A 14,133-nucleotide genomic window follows, 5' to 3' on the forward strand; every position below is an offset into this window, starting at 1 on the left:
TCCCCAGGCCAGGCCGGGGGCCATCTGCTGTCAAGCCAAGGACCAAGCAGCTCTGCCAGTGCGTGTGGTGCCGTCTGCCCCTCAGGCTCACCCCACCACCTTTGGGGAGAGGGGACGATGCCAGGAGATTCCAAGTGCTAAGAGCCGAGCTGGACACCGCTTGTGATACAGGGATGCCAGGGTGTATGGGCTGAGCTCTGTAAGGAAAGGGGGAAATGCTGCCTCAGAGCTGGGCTGTGGGCCCTCAGACTTGAATCTCTCTGCTATAAGGTCCATGCCGAGGGCTGCGGGAGGCGGATGTGTTCAGCTCAGCGCCCGCACTCTGCCTCCTGTGCCTACAACCCTGCTTCACGCCTTCAGCACTCTCTGTCCCCCTCTCCTGGAAGGGCACCCAGAGGATGCGCCAGGCCACCAGACCAGTTCTTAATTCAGACAACCCTTTCCTACCAGGCTAGCCGCAGCAGGTGACCTGACTCACACAACCAGGGAGACCCTTCTACCTGGAGCTCGCCCACATTCTTTTTTTTTTTTTTTCTATTGGTCTTGTTCAATCTCACAAGACCTCCAAAAATTATTGGGAAAGAGCTTTCTTCTTGGCTCTACTTGACTCGGTCTGCGTGGCAATACCAGAGACCAAGACCAAGTAGAGCCAAGAAGAAAGGGAAAAGGGTCGCCCACATTCTTGCTGTTCGTCAGTGTCCACTGCCTCCTGGGGGTCCTGCACACCTCTGGGCCTTTTTCACCTTACACTCGCCCACGGTAACGTTATGTGTGTGCTCAGTCGCTCAGCTGTCTCCGACTCTTTGTGACCCCATGGACTGGCTCCTCTGTCCCTCGAATCCTCCAAGCAAGAATACTGGAGCGGGTTGCCATTCCCTACTCCAGGGGACACCACCCAGGGATCGAACCCATGTCTCTTGCATCTCCTATATTGGCAGGTGGATTCTTTATGATTGCACCACCTGGGAAACCAGCCTTTTTTTCTATTACATTATGCTAACAGTAACATTAGAGAGAAAAAAAATCTCTTTCTCATATTATCCCGTGAGGTTTTTCTATGATGCCTCCCTGTCTTTGTCATCCTTTGGGGGCCAGCAGAGTGACCCCAAGGCCTCTCACAAAGGGATAACAATGACTGGCTGGCTCTGGCTTTACCGAGAGCCAGGACTACAGGCTAAATGCTTAGTGGAGTTTGCTGATCTAATCCATCTTAATTTGCAAATCAGGAAGCTGAGGACCAGAGGTTAAGGCAATGGTCAAGGTCATACATTCCCTAAGCACAGAGCTGGGAAACCCACCAAGCAGATACCGAAAGGCAGGGTGGGGACAGCATTTAAAAACGGAGAGCCAGTCTCCGGAAGATGCAGCAGAACCCTGCTCCCCGCCCTGGGCAAGCCCACGCTCTCACCAGTGGGGTGGGGATCTCAGGCTTGGTTTCCAGGCTCATTATGGAACAAGCTGTAGTTCGCAGAGCCCAAAGCTTCCCAAAGCCGCACACATCTCTTGCCGGCAGAGGGTGTGGGGTCCGGGAGCCAGAGAGCTGAGGGTCAAGGGGTCGTTACTATCTTAAACTAATGACGCCTGCCTTCCCGTAGCGATCCCTTCCCAAGGCAAATTGGCAGATTTGTTTTCCAAGTATATCCTATACACGACGCATGCTGAGTGAGAAATTTCAACCAGGACAGAAAAGTGAGAAACCCCGGGCGCCTCCGAGGTGGCAAAGCGCAGGGAGATAAGGATGGTGCGGGCGGGCTGCCTATGTCCAGGGCTCTCAGGGCGCGCATAGAGAAGTAGTTATATCTAATATTTTAAAAAAGAAATTAAACAAGTACCGACCTCACCGACCCAATGGACATGAGTTTGAGCAAGCTCAGGGAGATGGTGAAGGACACGGAAGCCTGGCTTGCTGCAGTCCACAGGCTCACAAAGAGTGGGACAGTACTGAACAACAGCAACCCCCTGCGGTTAAAAATTGAGAGATAAGCAATGACATTAAAAAGAAAAAAGCTGGCTCCACAGGCTAGGATGCGGTTCCCTCAGCCCAGCGCCGCCTGCACAAGCTGGCAGAGGAGAGCCGCGACTGGGGGCCCCCAGGGCGAGAGACCGGGCCCACAAGCCTCTCCCCTTTCCGCCGCGCTGGAGGCCCAGACCTCGTCTCGCTTCCTTACGTTGCTCCCAGCCAGCAGACACAGGTTTTGCCTGATCAGAATAGTTCCCATCTTATTTTGTAGGGCTTTCCCCTTAAATTGATGCCATGCAGCCCGTTTCAATACCTGTATTTAAACAAATTCACGGCAGACCCGAGAACTTGACACCTTGACATCAGCAGGAAAGACTGCGCAGCTACTTACTGGGCAGGCTCGCCTGTCCTGGGCCGGCCCTGGCCTCCTCTGGGAGGTGTTCCCAGCTCCGGCCGCTTGCCCCTGCGGAGCCAACGGGTCCACCTAGCCCCGGGTCTTTCTGGCCTCGCTGCTAGATGGGGCTCCTGGAAAAAGGGACCTGTGGCTTAGATTTCATGTATTTATCATTTGTGGAGCTTACTGTGGTACAAGCGCTGTCCTAACTCTTTAAAATAAACCCATCTAACCCTCTTTTACATTTCTGAATTCTGCTGAGGAATCCATCTTAGGCCCAGAGAGGAGGAGTAACTTGCCCAAGGTCACACAGCCAGAGCTTGGTTTCAAACCCAGGCAGTCTGACTCCAGAGCCCAAGAGCAAGGAAACATCTCATCCCCAGTTCAAAGAGTAGGCACAGAAATGTCTGTCGATTGATTGAAGGGTAGGTGTGGTAGTAAAATTAGCTAACAACTCTGCAAAGATTTCTATGTGCCAGACTTATGACGCATACAAGGTAAGCATGATTATTCCTCACTTGGGGCAGGAGAGGAGACTGAGGCACACAGAAGTGGCCCACCCAAGCTCTCGAAGTGGGGGAGGCAGGGCAGCTGGGATGCGGGAGCGGGGGCAGCAGGCATTTGGCTGCCCTGCACCACTCTGACGCTTCTCAGGAGAGCTTACTGCAGAGGGGCGTAGGCAGTGAGCAGGCCAGGCAGGCTGGTCCCCCGGAGCCACCACGTGCTCTCCACCCTGCTCCCACCCACAGCTGCTGAGGATAACAGTGGGGATTAGTGCCTAACATCTGTTCTTGCTGCCTTTGTGCCAGGCCCAAGGCTAAGTGCTGAACCTGCAAATCTTATTCTGTCACTTCCCAAGGAGGAAACTGAAACTCAAAGAAGTTGAGGAAGTTGCCTACCTAATGCCACTCTGGCAGTGTGGCCTGGGGAATCCTAGGCGGGAATCCAGATGGTTCCAAGAGAGGCCTGGCTCTTTGAACCACTCTCAGGGGTTCCCAAACTTGCCTGAAGACACAAATCCCTGGAGTCTGGGACAACCTCAACCCCCTCCCTGCCCCAGCTCCCTTGCACTGGACTCCTTGAGGAAGGCGCCTGCAAAACCACATTTGTAACCAGGTGATTCTCATCATCTGGCAAGTTGCAGAACTGCATCTTTTCCCAGAGGCCTCTTCTGCAGGCTCCTCTCTTGATGGCCTGGGAGAAGCTGGAGTCGGATTTCCCCTCTCCAGGCCCCGCTTTTCCATCTCAGGGGCTCCGTGTGCCTGCTGGGATCCAGCGGCTAAGCAAAGCCTGGTAGGCTCTTGACCCTGGGAGCGGGGAGGAGGGCAAAGGCAGGGAAGGAGGAGGAGAAGCTGGAAGATGCCCTGGGGATACAGCTGGCATAGCTCAGACCAAGAGCCATCCCTGTGACTTACACAGCCGTGCCTGCCAGTGCTGCCTGCGTAGATGACAAGGAGAATTGCGGGGCGCGGGGGCCGCTCTTCAGGGACAGTCCATCTGTTCTGCCCAAACCCTAAGCTCCAGCTGGAGCCCCACAGAGGGGAGTAGGGTCGAACCAGACTCCATGGGGGTTTCAGTGCAGTTCAGTCGCTCAGTCGTGTCCAACTCTCCGCGACCCCATGAACCGCAGCATGCTAGGCCTCCCTGTCCATCACCAAATCCCAGAGTCCACCCAAACCCATGTCCATCGAGTCAATGACACAATCCAGCCATCTCATCCTCTCTTGTCCCCCTCTCCTCCTGCCCTCAATCTTTCCCAGCATCAGGATCTTTTCCAAGGAGTCAGTTCTTTGCATCAGGTGACCAAAGTATTGGAGCTTCAGCTTCAGCATCAGTCCTTCCAATGAACACCCAGGACTGATCTCCTCTAGGATGCACTGATTGGATCTCCTTGCAGTCCAAGGGACTCTCAAGAGTCTTCTCCAACACCACAGTTCAAAAACATCAATTCTTCTGCGCTCAGCTTTCTTTATAGTCCAACTCTCACATCCATACATGACCGCTGGAAAAACCATAGCCTTGACTAGACGAACCTTTGTTGACAAAGTAATGTCTTTGCTTTTTAATATGCTATCTAGGTTGGTCATAACTTTCCTTCCAAGGAGTAAGCGTCTTTTAATTTCATGGCTGCAATCACCATCTGCAGTGATTTTGGAGCCCAGAAAAACAGTCAGCCACTGTTTCCACTGTTTTTCCATGCAGTGATGGGACCGGATGCCATGATCTTTGTTTTCTGAATGTTGAGCTTTAAGCTAACTTTTTCACTCTGTTCTTTCACTTTCATCAAGAGGCTCTTTAGTTCTTCTTCACTTTCTGCCATAAGGGTGGTGTCATCTGCATATCTGAGGTTATTGATATTTCTCCCAGCAATCTTGATTTCAGCTTGTGCTTCCTCCAGCCCAGCGTTTCTCATGATGTAGTCTGCATATAAGTTAAATAAGCAGGGTGACAATATACAGCCTTGACGTACTCCTTTTCCTATTTGGAACCAGTCTGTTGACCATAGGGGTTTACAGGGTGTCAAAGTTTCATCTGGCCCTCTGTCCACTGGAGGCTGTGAAAGGGTTTGTCATTTGCCCTGTTTAAGAAGTTAAGAAGCAGCCCAGCTGAGTTCTAACACCAAACCCTCTTCTTTTCAGCACACTGCCAGCGAACCCCGCCCCACCCAGATTCCAGCCCACAGAAGCCTCAGTGGTCGCACTGGCTCACTTTAACTCTGCCTCTCACCTCAAAGTAGTCTCCTTTGCCTTCGGCTTCTTACGGTGGGTTCACCACACAAGGCTGGCTCATTCCTGCCTCTGGGCCTTTGCACTGACTCTTCCCTTTGCTTGGAATGACCTTCCCCAGATTTCTGCCTGGCTGATGCCTCATCTGTTTCACGTCTTTACTGAGATGTCACCTTATGAGGCCCAGCCAACAATCCTATTTAAAACTGCATCCTCTGTAGGAAAAAAGGAAACTTTCTCTGCACTGTTGTGGGAATGTAAATTGGTACAGCTACTATGGAGAGCAGTATGGAGGTCCCTCAGAAAATTAAAAATAAATTTGCCATATGATCCTACAATCCCACTCCTGGGCATATATCCAGAAAAGATGAAAAGTCAAAAACATATGCACCCCAATGTTCATAGCAGCACTATTTATAATAGCCAACACTTGAAAACAACCTAAATACCTATCAACAGATAAATGGACACATACACATAACATAATATTATTCAGCCATAAAGAAGAATGAAATAATGCCAATTGCAGCAATATAGATGGACCTAGGGATTATTATACTAAGTGAAGTAAGTCAAAGACAAATGCCATGTGATATTACTTATATGTGGAATATTTTTAAGTGGTACAGATAAACTGATTTATAAAACAGAAATAGATTTACAGACACAAAAAAGAAACCTTTGGTTACCAAAGGGAATAGATGGGGAGTGGGGAGGGAGAGATAAATTAGGAATTTGAAATTAAGATATACATAATGCTATATATAAAATACATAAACAACAAGGACCTACTGTATAACACAGGAAACTATATTCAGCATCCTATAATAAACTATAATGGAAAAGAATATGAAAAGATATATATGTGTGTATATATATATATATATATATATATTTATATATATATGTATATGAAACTGAATCACTTTGCTGTATGCCAAAAACTAACACAACATTGTGAACCAACTGTATTTCCATTTTTAAAATAGAACTAAAACAACTATAAATATAATAATATTTATTGACTATAAGATAAATTTATTCTCTTAATTTTTCATTTCCTTTTCAGGACAATGTTCCAAACTAATCTTTCTTTCTCTTTTTTTCCTAGAAATTTTTTTTTTATATTTTTGGAGTCTGTTTATTTTAAATGCTTTTTTTCTGGTATGTGTTTTCTTTAGGAAATGATGACCCCCTGATCAAACTGTCTTAGAACAGAACTTTCTGTTATACTCTCACAAATACATAGCCTTATATTTGAAGTTCCTTCTTTCTCCCTCCTGAGCTCCTACCCACCCATCAGGGCCCATGTCATGTGGCCCTCCTCTCTGACAGTGTCCACTGTTAGAGGTCTGACTTTGTAACGTGGCAGTCACCATGGTGTCTGACTCTCTCTACGCCCACAGTGCTCAACAAAGAACAGGCTACATAGTAGGTGCTCTCACCTGATGCTGAATGAATGAACAGGTGAATGAATAAAGCCTGCATGTGGGAAGAAGTACACCTACAGATCCACAATCTCCTGCACTTCTTTTCTGTTACACTCGTGGCATTTGTAAGTCCTGTTGTAATTCTCTCTTTGCTGCTAAAGTGTGGGTTCCATGTAGGAAAGACAGTGTGTGCCCACCCTGCACAGAGCCTGCTCACAGCAGGCACGTGATAAATACACAGTGCCTGTGGGATCTCCCTGCTGGTCCAATGGTTAAGAATCTGCTTTACAATTCAGGGGACATGGATTCAGTCCCTGGTGGGAGAACCATGATCCCATATGCCAAGGAGCAACTAAGTCTTCGAGCTGCAACTATTGAGCCTGTGCCACAAGTAAAGAGTCCGCAATGAAAGATCCCACATGCTACAAAGAACCAAATGAAGAAATAATAGATATTTCTTTAAAAATATGCACTGCCTGAATGAAAGAACTGATTTGCTTATTCTGAGTTTTAAGATTAAAAGGTGCATTTCTGGAAAAATAATTTTTTAAGAGTTTATTTGAGCGAAGATTAATTCAGATAAGGCGGCACCAAACTGGAAGTGGCAAGAAGCCCAGGAGCCAGGGAAAAGACTTCTACAGGGGAGGTGCAGAAGCAAAGCAAAGGAACCGTTTGGCTGGCTGTATTTTAAAGTCTACTTGGCTATTTGTGATTAGTTGTCCCTACTGTTGTGATTTTCTCTTAATTTTTATTGGAGTATAGTTTATTTATAATTTTGTGTTAGTTTCTACTGTACCACAAAGTGAATCAGCTATACAAATATATATCTGCACTCTTTTTTAGATTCTTTTCCTATATAGTCCATTACAAAGTATTGAGTAGAGTTCCTATGCTATACATGCATGCGTGCGGAGTTGCTTCAGTCGTGTCCAACTCAATGTGACCCTCTGGACTGTAGCCCGCCAGGCTCCTCTGTCCATGGGATTCTCCAGGCAAGAATACTGGAGTGGGTTGCCAGTTCCTTCTCTGGTGCTATACAGAGGTCCTTATTAGTTATCTATACTGTGTGTATATGTCGATCCCAACCTAACAACTTATCCCTCTCCTCTTCCCTCCTGGTAACCATAGTTTGTTTTCTACATCTGTGACGCTATCCCTGTTCTGTAAATAAGTTCATTTATACCACTTTTTTTTTAGATTCCACCTATAAGCAATATCATATTTTCCTTTTTCTGTCTGACTTAGTTCACTTAGTATGATAATCTCTAGGCCAGTCCATACTGCTGCAAATAACATTATTTCTTTCTTTTGAGTAATATTCCATCATATATACACACCACATCTTCCTGGTCTATTCCTCTGTCAGTGTGCATTTAGGTATCTTCCTAAAACAGTGCTGCAATGAACTTTGGGCTGCATGTATGCTTTTGGATTATGGTTTTCTCCAGATAAATGCCCAGGATCATATAGTAGTTCTGATCTTAGTTTTTTAAGGAACTTCCCTACAACTTCCCTGTAGTGGTTGCATCAACCTACATTTCCGCCAACAATGTAGGAGGGTTCCATTTCTCTCTCCAGAATTTGTTGTTTATGGACTTTTTGATGATGGCCATTCTGACCAGAGTGAGGTGATACCTCATTGTAGTTTTGTCTGTTTTTTTAATATTTATCTATTTATTTGGCTGCACCGGGTCTTAGAACCATGTTGGAACACGTGGGAATCTTCAGTCTTTCTTTGCAGCACTTGGGATCTCTAGTTGCAGCATATGAAGTCCTAGTTGCTGCATGTGGTATCTTGTTCCATGACCGGGACTGTACCTGGGCCCTCTGCACTGGGAACTCGAGGTCTTAGCCACTGAACTGCCAGGGAAGTCTCTCATAGTTTTAATTTGCATTTCTCTGAAAATTAGTGATGTTGAGCATCTTCAAGTGGTCTTTGGGTATCTATATGTCTTCTTTGGAGAAATATCTATTTAGATTTTCTGCCCATTTTGGAAAAAGAATGTTAAATATGCATATTTGCAACTTACTCATCACCTTTTCAAACTTCCCTCCTCTGCTCCTCCTTGGCAGCCCTAAAACTGATTCAATCCACATTTAGTAAATATTGTGCAAGGCACAGGGGGGCCCACCAAAGAGTGAGATCCCTGCCATCATGAGTCTTTGGGTTCTGATAGGGAGACAGATAGTAAACAGATAAATACATACATAAGACCATTATCTTTGCTGAGAAGAAAATTTGGCTAGATGACATGACAGTGGTCGCTGGGAGAGGGTAGGTGGTGAGAGTAGGGGAAAGCGAAAGTCGCTCAGTCATGTCTGACTCTTTGCGACCCCATGAAATATACAGTCCGTGGAATTCTCCAGATCAGAATACTGGAGTGGGTAGCCTTTCCCTTCTCCAGGGGTTCTTCCCAACCCAGGGATCGAATCCAGGTCTCCCATGTTGCAGGCAGATTCTTTACCAGGTGAGCCACAAAGGAAGCCCGGGGATAAGGAGAGAGGTATTTTACTTTATTTTTAGTTTTTATTGATTGGTTGACACCCTGGGTCTTCACTCCTGCGTGGACTTTCTCCAGCCGCAGGGAGCAGGGGTCTCTCTGTGGAGCACGGGCTCTAGGCACTCCGCCTCAGTAGTTGCGCCATGTGGTCCTAGTTGCTCTGTGGCATGTGGGATCTTCCCAGATCAGGGATCAAACTAGAACAAATAATTTCACAATTTGTATGGAAAAACAAAAGATCTTGAATAGTCAAAGCAACCTTGAGAAAGAAGAATGGAGCTGGAGGAATCAATCTTCCTGACTTCAGACTTTACAACAAAACTACAGTCATCAAGACAGTATGGTACTGGCACAAAAATAGAAATGTAGACCAATGGAACAAGATAGAAAGCCTAGAGAGAAATCCATGCACCTATGGGCACCTTATCTTCAACAAAGAAGGCAGAAATATACAGTGGAGAAAGAACAGTCTCTTCAATAAATGGTACCAGGAAAACTGGGCAGCTAGGTTTGAAAGAATGAAATTAGGACACTTCCTAACACCATACACAAAAATAAACTCAAAATGGATTAAAGACCTAAACCATAAGACTAGAAACTACAGAACTCTTAGGGGAAAACATAGGCAGAACACTCTCTGACATAAACCACAGCAAGATCCTCTATGACCCACCCCCCTAGAGTAATGGAAATGAAAACAAAAATAAACAGGACCTGTTTAAACTTAAAAGATTTTGCACAAAGAAGGAAACTATAAACAAAGTGAAGACAACCCTCAGCCTGGGAGAAAATAATAGCAAATGAAACAACTGATAAAGAAGTGATCTCCAAAGTATACAAGCAGCTCACAAAGCTCAATATCAGAAAAAGAAACAACCCAATCAAAAAGCGAGCAGAAGACTTAAACAGACATTCTCCAAAGACAGAGAGATGTCTTCTACATACCGATGTCTACGTCTTCTGTCTACCCATGAAAAGACACTCAGCATCGCTTGTTATTGGAGAAACGCAAATCAAAACTACAATGAGGTATCACCTCACACTGGTCAGAATGTCCATCATCAAAAAATCTACAAACAATAAATGCTGGAGAGGGTGTGGAGAAAAGGGAACCCTCTTGCACTGTTAGTGGGAATGCAAAATAGCCCCTGTGCAGAACAGTATGGAGATTCCTTAAAAACCTAGAAATAAAACTACCATGCATGCATGCTCAGTTGCTTCAGTCATGTCCAGCTCTTTATTACCCTATGGACTGTAGCCCACCAGACTTCTCTGTCCATGGGATTCTCTAGGCAACAATACTGGAGTGAGTTGCCATGCATTCCTCCAAGGGATCTTCCCCACCCAGGGATCGAACCTGTGTCTCCTGCGTCTCCTGCATTGCAGGTGGATTCTTTACCGCTGAGCCACTGGGGAAGCCCATAAAACTACCATATGACCCAGCAGTTCCACTACTGGCATATACCCTGAGAAAACCGTAATTGAAAAACATCCCCAAGTGTTCATTGTAGCATTATTTATAATAACTTGGACACAGAGCAACCTAGGTGTCCACTGACAGATGAATGGATAAAGAAGGTGTGGTACGTATACATGATGGAATATTACTCAGCTATAAAAAGGAATGCATTTGCGTCAGTTCTAATGAGGTGGATGAACTTAGAAAGATAAATATTGTAAATTAATACATATACATGGAATCTAGAAAGATAGTACTAATGGTCCTACTTGCAGGGCAGCAATAGAGAAGCAGACATAAAGAACAGACTTTTGGACACAGAGGGTGGGATGATTTGAGAGAATGCCATTGAAACATATACATTACCATATGTAAAATAGATAGTCAGTGGGAATTTGCTGCATGAGGTGGGATGGGGCTCAAGAGGAAGGGGACATACATATATATATATGTGTGTGTGTTTATACCTATGGCTGATTCATGTTGATGTGTGGTAGGAACCATCACAGTGTTGTAAAGTAATTATCCTCCAATTTAAAATAAAATTACATTAAAAAAAAAAAAACACCCAGTGCCCTGCATTGGCAGGCAGATTCTTAACCACTGGATCAGCAGGGAAGTCTGGGGGAGGTATTTTAGACTTTGTGGTCTGGCAAAGTCACACACTGAAGGTGACACTTAAGTCTTGAATGTTTAGCTGCAGCAACCATGGGAAGATCTGGGGAAGAGAGTTGAAGGCAGAGGGAGCAGCTTGTGCAAAGGCCCTGGGGTAGGAATGACCCTGACATGTTCAAGAAGCAGCAGGTGTGGTCAGAGGTTAGGTAGTTAGGTGGGTGGGTGAAGGAATATATGTGGGGTTGGAGAGGTCAGTCTCGTAGGCACAAGGCAGATTGACTTGGTGGTTACAAGTCTCCACTCCCCTGTGTAGTATTTCTACCTATACTCAAATTTCTCTGACTCTTGACTTTGGACTTGCTTTGATAAACAGATGTGACAGATATGACACAAGCTGAAGCTTGACATGTGCTTTCCAGGAGGGGCTTACTCTTCTGTGTTTCTGCCATTGCCATGGGAAGACTGGCTCTGCCAGCCCACAGGACTAAGGAGGAAGAGAGACACCTGGACCTGACCTATGGACCAAGCCGCTGCCAAACTTCATCCAACCTCCTTAACCAAACTCCAGTCAACCCAAAGATGTGTGAACGAGAAAAGCTAATAGTTTCAAGCCATTGGATTGGTGAGGAGGTTTGTTTCACAGCATTATTGTGGATACAGTTAACTAATAGATGGTCATTGCAGGAAGGAGGATATGTAGTTAAAGGGTAATCAGAAGCAAACTGGGAATTCTTTCTTTCATGGCCCTTAGACGGTGGCTGGCGGGTGGTCATGGGAGCAGTTGAGTTATGCTCTATTTGTCCTTTCGTGGGGCACAGAACATGACTTCATTTTTCCCTATCACATTAAAGTTAGCATGGCCTTGTGACTTGTGAGCAGAAACAGTATTAACATGCCACTTCCAGATGAAAAGCTTTAGGAGCCAGAGCGCTGTTCTACCTGTCATTCTTCCTCCATCAGGACAACCAGTAAATCCCATCTCAGCCCACAGACTTTGCTCCGCGTCCACTGCTCCCAGCTTGCTCCAGGGTACCATATCTCTGGCCCGGGTGACCACAGTGGCCTCTAGCTGATCTCCACCTTTTCACACTGCTTCCCATGTTAAATGGACTAATGACCCCCATGGACGCCCACGCCCAGAACCTGTGAATGTGCCAAAACAAATACAAAAAAACAAACCAACAACAAGAAGCAAACGCCCATGCGGATGATTAAGTTAAAGGTTTTGAGAAGGCGAGATTGTCCTGGATTCTCTGAGTGGGCCCCATGTCACCACGAGGGTCCTTATAAGAGACCAGATAGAGCCAGAGGGGATGTGACAATAGCAGGCAGAGGTTGCAGCGATGCAGCCAGGGGCCAACAAATGCAAGCAACCTCATGAAACTAGAAAAACTAAGGGACAGACTCTCCTTGGAGTCCCCAGAGGAAGACATCTGTGCCAACACCTCTATTCTAGGACTTCGGACTTCATTACTGGAAGACAATAAACCTCTACTATTTTAAGCTGCTGTTCATGGTAACAGAAGACGAATCTACTTCCCTACAGTCTGTTCTCCACTCAATAATCAGAGTGATCTATCAAAAACTATAAATTGGATGCTATCACTTACCTGCACAAGGTCCTCCAGGTGTCCCCCTTGCTTGTAAGGGATCCTGAACTCCTTGCCTGGGCAGCTGGCCCTGCCCACTTTTCTAGCCCTGTGGCTCACTCCTAATCACCAGTTCCCGCCTTGTTGCCTTTTCCTCAGCCTCTTCCTGCAGATCTCTACCTTCTGCCCATGATCTTCCTTGTCTTACTCGTAGCCTGTATCTTCTCCTTCCCTCAGGACTCAGCTTGAATGCAGCTTTCCCAGAGAAGAACTTTCTGAGCCCTAGTCTAAACTGGGTGCTCCCGTGTCCTCTATTCAGCAACCTTATTAGAGTCTGTGGTTACACATTTGCAGGTGCATTGATATATTGTCTTCCCTTCCAGACTATAAGCACCAGGAGGGCAAGGACTTGGCAATCAGAGCTAATACCTACTGAGTGATCACAAAGTGTCAGGTTGCACTTGCGGCATTCTATTTAGTCCTCACAATAATGTTGTAGCTGGACATCATCCTTATTCTTTTCATAGGTAAGGTCCATCCAGAGTCTCAGCGCACAGCACACCAAGAGTAAGGGGCAGAGCCAGGACTGAACTCAGAACCCAGGCATGCTGGTCCAGAGCCCATTCTCTAATTCATTGGACTCTATTGCTTCTCTCTGAGTCATCACTACCTGGCACACAGTTGGTGCTCAATAAATATGTGACAAATGAATGGCTGTTATCTAGAGGTACATCACAGGGCTGAGGATGTGTGTGCCCTTAAAAGAGTGGGAACGCTGGACACAGCAGAGCTGCATCGGTTAACACAAAACACACAGATGGAAAGCAAAAGATGACAACAGCAAACTATTTGGAGGCATCCACGATTCAACTGCCCCCCCCTGTCTCCTATGGTACCCTGTCCCTGGAATGTTAGGTCCATGAATCAAGGCAAATTGGAAGTGGGCAAACAGGAGATGACAAGAGTGAACATCGACGTTTTAGGAATCAGCGAAATAAAATGGACTGGAATGGGTGAATTTAACTCAGATGACCATTATATCTACTACTGTGGGCAAGAATCCATTAGAAGAAATGGAGTAGCCATCATAATCAACAAGAGTCCGAAATGCAGTACTTGGATGCAATCTCAAAGACGACAGAATGATCTTTGCTCATTTCCAAGGCAAACCATTCTATATCACAGTAATCCAAGTCTATGCCCTGACCAGAAATGCCAAAGAAGTTGAAGTTGAATGGTTCTATGAAGACCTGAAAGACCTTTTAGAACTAACACACACATTATAAGGGACTGGAATGCAAAAGTAGGAAGTCAAGAAACACCTGGAGTAACAAGCAAATTTGGCCTTGGAGTACAGAATGAAGCAGGGCAAAGGCTAATAGAGTTTTGCCAAGAGAACGCACTGGTCATAGCAAATACCCTCTTCCAACAACACAAGAGAACACTCTACACATGGACA

Source organism: Odocoileus virginianus, chromosome 14 (assembly GCF_023699985.2).
Source record: "Odocoileus virginianus isolate 20LAN1187 ecotype Illinois chromosome 14, Ovbor_1.2, whole genome shotgun sequence".
In the NCBI taxonomy this organism is placed as follows: domain Eukaryota; kingdom Metazoa; phylum Chordata; class Mammalia; order Artiodactyla; family Cervidae; genus Odocoileus; species Odocoileus virginianus.